Source organism: Amphibalanus amphitrite, unplaced genomic scaffold (genome assembly GCF_019059575.1).
Source record: "Amphibalanus amphitrite isolate SeventyFive unplaced genomic scaffold, NRLGWU_Aamphi_draft 001397F_arrow, whole genome shotgun sequence".
In the NCBI taxonomy this organism is placed as follows: domain Eukaryota; kingdom Metazoa; phylum Arthropoda; class Thecostraca; order Balanomorpha; family Balanidae; genus Amphibalanus; species Amphibalanus amphitrite.
The window spans coordinates 37,014-42,674 of record NW_024882890.1 but is presented as its reverse complement, the minus strand read 5'-3'; positions in this window follow the sequence as shown (position 1 = coordinate 42,674).

The following is a 5,661-nucleotide window of genomic DNA, read 5'->3' as shown; positions in this document are numbered from 1 at the left end:
AGGTGTGGTCGTGTCCGATGCGTATGTAGAAAAGATGCGCCAAGTTTCAGAAGTGTGCTGTGAGACACAGTTTTATTATTATAATTATTTCTTTTTTTAATTGTGTGCCATCCTGAAAGTTACTTGGAAGGACGCACTACAGAGTACATATTAATATGAATATCTAAAGCATTTTCAGTAACAAGTGCCTAAGGAAGCAACTGCAAGTAGGCTAATTGCATACACTAGCATACCTTTATGTTAATTGAAAAGTATTGAATCTCTGAGCTAACTTGCAAGGTTCCGGTTCAAGCCGCCTCGACGAAATTCTCATTCGCTGCTGACGGATGCAGATGTGATACTTAGACCCAGTCATGTTAAGACGGATTTGGCGAGTTAGTGGTCTGGCTATGTGAGCACGTTGAGCATTCGTCTTCTCTCGCATAACGGGATTTCCCCGATCGGGTGCAACGCTCTTAAATCTTTACCAAGCTTTATGCGCGACGTCAGCACTCATGCATCGAGGGGCAGTTGGGGCAAAAACCGGACGCCCGAAATGGGCAAAATTTCACTTTTTCAGAATGAAAAGAAAACTGATTAACGCTTATGAAGAAAATATTGTTTTTGATAGCGCAACAGTGCGTAAGAAATCGAAATTCGATTTTTTGTTTTAATTTGAAGACACTTTTTGGGTATCTAAGACCGATCCAAGACTACCTTTTTGGATCCGCCAGTGGAATTCAGTTGCTCATCTCGGGATCTAGTCCTTAACCTAGAAATCTTTTTTCTTTGTAGCAGAATGCATTTTGTTCAAGAAACATGGGAACATGTCAATTTTAGCAATGCGTCTTAAATGTTCTAGCATGTCCAGTGACGTGGAAATATGTCCCTAAAACTCTGTGTATCCTGCCTGATCAGTGCGTCCTGTCCTGCTGTAGGATTTCCGATCGTTTGGATTCTGTTGATCCACTAGCGGTGCGGTTCCCACGGTAAAGACCATACTCCGGAACATCCGGAAGCCGGACACAGGGCTCCGGAAGGGTCCTCAGCTGCCGACCAGTCTGCCCGTAATCCGGAGAGCGCGGCCACAGCCACCGCTCCCGGCTCCCCACCGACCCTAATGGCCCGAGCCGATTAAACCAATTGCCGGAGAGCCGCGGTAAAAAGCCGCCACCGAATATCAGAGGTCACCACAGGCACAGCCCCGCTAATGCACCGCCGCAACTGCGCCAAAAACGCCGCCTCCTGCGCCGCTAACGACCACCGTGCGCCGTTAACGTCGCGCGCGACACGGCGACCTGAGTGCGCCGGAATGGCCGCGGTGACCGGCGCGCTGAGCAGCTCCCCCCTCTCGGCAGGGCCCTCTCTGCGACGATCCGCTCGGGGACGACGGTGTTTGAATCGGCGGCACCGCGGCTCACCAACGGCCAGCGGCGCGAGACGCCAGTGACGCCGACCGCTCCCACCCATCCGTCATGGACAGAAATCATAAATCGTCCTTTGTCGTGGCGGCTACCTGCGAGCGCGTGTGAGCGCGCCACAATGAACGATTGTCGCCGCGACGCGCGCGACACGGCGAGGTGCGTCGCGACGGGAGACGACGCGGCTGCGGCCAGAGGCGACGCGGCCGCGGCCAGAAGCGACGCGCCTGAGGCCAGGGGGACGCGTAAGAAGCGGCGGAGAGATGGACGTAACGGACAGTATAGTTGCAAGAATTATGACAAATACCGGATGCTTGAAAGCCTACGAAGGCATACGGAATACTTATTTACATAATACATTTAGCCATTCAATGAATTAGGTCCCGTGTGAAGTCGGATTTATAAATGTCTTGGACGAAACACCAATGCAAGATGCTCGGTATCGGCATTGTAAGTGCGTTTCATATATCACCCAACTACAGAGTCAACTTGTCAGCTCTGACGTTTATCGCTAACTCGTAACTCTACGGGAGGCGGGATATCCCCTGTTCTACACAGTGCAAAATTGCTGCATTTACATCTGTTAAATGTTTGCAAAACATGTGTTCAACACTCTTCACCCTCAAAACATGTCCCGAAACATCCGAAACATCAATCGGTCCGTACATACATCTCCGTCTGATCCTGTCAGTTTCGCGGGCCGCTGCACATCGGGTACCAGCGCGCCTGCCACCGCGACCGTTCAGAGCCGCTGGCAGGCCGCAATCGGCAGTGATCGGACGCGGGACGCGGGCGTTGACGGTCCGACATCAGATATAAATCGGACGGTACGCGAGTATTGTCGGTATGTCATCAGCCATCGGAGGTCGGGCGCAGCGCTGACTGTTTGGCATCGGAAGGAGATTTTGTATGAAGTCCGATAGATCGACGACTGCTGCGTTATGCGTCGACGGGTGCATTGTGTGCGGTGGTCACCGCGCTGGGAGGGATGCTGATAAAAATTCGCCCCAGGGAGGATAGTGTTTTATGGCGAGAGGCAAGAGGTTGAATGCTGCTGGACACGATGTAAATCCGTGCTGACTTCTAATCAACCAGGCGTAAAACAAAGAATGCTTAAGATGTTTGTTTTTGCAAATATGTCCATGTTGACTCGCACAATTGCGGTGCATGAATGTTGCAGTAAATATAGATTACCTATTATTCGTATGCTCGTAGTTATAGCTGGACTGATCCAGGCGCCATCATCCACGGGTCACATATAGTTACAACATATCAGAATTCAGATCTCTGCACAAGTGTGGCACCAACAGCTGACACCTGTGGCCTGACGCTGACCTCAGTGAGCGAACGGTGACCCCCGGACGTTGTTCTGACGTTAGTAGCACATCAGTGACGCATCAGTGATGAGTCAGTGACGCGTCTTCAGTCGACGCCACTGATCTGGCGTCATCCATCGCTCACTGGATTGATTCGACGTCCTCCGCGCGTCAGCTAGCGCTCTGATCATCAGAGACGGCGCAGCAATTTGTGCCGTAATTAGCACGGTGCAGTGTCACCGCAACGCACCGCATCGTCACCTGCACGGGACAGCGGTCACACAGGGGCAACGCGCCCGCTCGCCGCCCGCTCTCCGCCCGTCTGCCGCCCGCAGCTCCTCATAATCTGGAGACGCATCTCCCGGTCACCGAGCATTCGCCAGGGCGGTGGCGGTCGGCCGCAATCGGATAATCTCCTGGCTTCTCCCCCGAATCCCAGCCCTCCCCGACTCCGCCCCAGCTGTTATAATGGGGAGCCGTTGCATTGGTTGTCGTGGCGGCAGCGGCGGCAGCGGTGCAGCGGCGGCGAGCGGTCCTTGCAGCTCTGTGGATCTCCAGCCATGTGTGCCGGCCAGGGGTGGCCAGGCCCCGCCACCACCCCTTGCAGCTGGTGTGCAGAGCGTCATCGCACCGTTAACTTGCGGTCTGACCGGGGGACGTCTGTGCCGGTCCCGGCTGGACCCCCGCCGAGGCCGACCTCCATCAGGCCGCCGACCAAGGCCGGTCGCCGCGTGCAGCCAATATCGCAAATGGCTGATGCAGGGCCGTACGGGCACCCCAGGGCGTCATCCATCTATGGCGAGTCGCGCCGCGCCGCCGCCGCCGCCGCCGTCGACATATGGATATGTCGGATTAGGTCGGAGGACAAACAGTGGGTCACCCTGGGTAAATAGTCCAGGTACAGGGCTGGTCCTGCCTGCTGCCACTATCGGCGGTTCCAGGGGGGCTGGATTGCGGTGGTGGTATTCGTTTGTACTCAATTTTCGTCCATATGCATTTGGTGTGCACGTAACTTTTTCTTTTGATTGATTGCAGCTACTTGGATATTGAGACCAGATGTATCATTTACCTTCTTTTATGCTATAGCTCAGATATAAACTTGTCATATTTGAATAATCAAAAGTTAACTATGGCTATGAATGATGAAAATACCTATAGACCCAGCAAGGCTATTCACTCGAATAAAAATATTGGCATTTAAGTTACACAGAGAACTTCGGCAAATGTTACTCTAATTCCTTTCTCACGATGCCAGACAGACAACTGCCCGTCTGTCTGAACCTCTCACCGCTTCAGTTTGCTGACAGTCAAATAAATTCAAACACCATTTTATTCTTTTCAGGGTTGATCATTCGTTCATCTATATAAGTTACCATTGAATGTCAATTTATTAGTTCAGTATGCGAAGAAACCATGTTTAAACATTATTGACAAAACACCACCAAACTATAAAACAGGGACCATAGGCTCCAAATTACGACAGCAACATCGCTGTATCTCGCCTCTCCGGACCATCCGAGATCTCTCCGTTCAACCCTTCCACTGGCGCTCCGATATCATCTCTGCACGGCCACTGGCGGTCGGCTTTTTTGCGTCAGCTCCGACGGCACCGCCCCCCGATCGGCCAGCGGCCACCGACGCCGTAGCCCCGCCCACCGCGCCATATCCGACAAATCATTGATTTGATGGCCAGCCGGCTGACCAGCGAGTGACCAATGGCCAACGCTTCCGCTGCTACTGCCGCTCGGCGACGCTAGCGCCGCTCTGCGGACTGATCGGGAACTGCCGCCGGCGGCGGTGGACACTGGAAACTATTGACGCGGCTTCTTCGGGGGATAAAAAACATTTGTCTGAGTGCAAAGGGCTGGGGCATAAGGGAAGGTTGAGATGATTAAAGCAATTATTTTCATTTGTCGGCAGATTAAAACCTGACCTACGGAATGCAAACACTCGTCTTTACCTACAATTGACACTCGACTTCACCGTCAACTGTCTCAAATCTGAAATCATATTCATTAAGAAAAAAATCTTTAAAAAATGTCATGCCATCAGTAATTTATTGGAATACTCTATTGCCCCAATGGAAAAGATTGACATCTCACGAGTCCAGTACGCCACGTTCAGCATAATCCGAGAATTAAACAAAGAAGGACAAGTATTTCTAGTGAGCGGTCCGGACCCTCGGTCTCGATGTCAGGTCAGGTGCTATCTCGGCCAGGGGCGGCATAGCCCACGAGTCAGGCCAGGGTCAGGTCTGTGGGACGATAGGTCACGCTGTGACCGTCGTGCCTGCGCCACACTACCGATTGAGCTGATAGAAAACGGACCAGCTACAAGGTCGCCGAAGGACTCGAGGCTGCACAAGGAAGTAAGGCCATATCACTTTCAAATGTATACATATACATGCCTAATGATTTCAACAAAAAATTACCTGGTAATGAGCCTTTAAAAAGCTAATAATTGTATTATATCTAGATTTTAAGACAAAATATTCAGGCACAGCCCACAGGCAGGCTATTTTTTCTTTCTAAGAAAATACCGTGAAGCAAAAGAAAGCAAAGATTGAACACATAATATTTTTTAATTGTGTAAATCGTGCGCTGATTAGTACCAGGTGATTAACTAGGTACAAAAACACACCATATACCTAACTGAGTAATCAATGATAATAAGTAAGCGAATTGTCACAATAAACATAACAATATCAAGCAGTCCGACATATCTTAACTTGCCAACACACGCGAGTGCAATGTGACTAGCTGTGGTGTCAGTCTGTGTCGGTGGCCGGTGTCAGTCTGTGTCGGCCCGCCAGTCAGTTCCTCATTAGCCGTCAGTTACCACAGGCACGCGCCGGCACCATAATTACGACTGTCTCCCGACCCGAGGGGGAGGGGGGGGGGGAGCGCGTGATAACGAGTCGGCTAGCTCGTGCCGGAGCGCCGCAG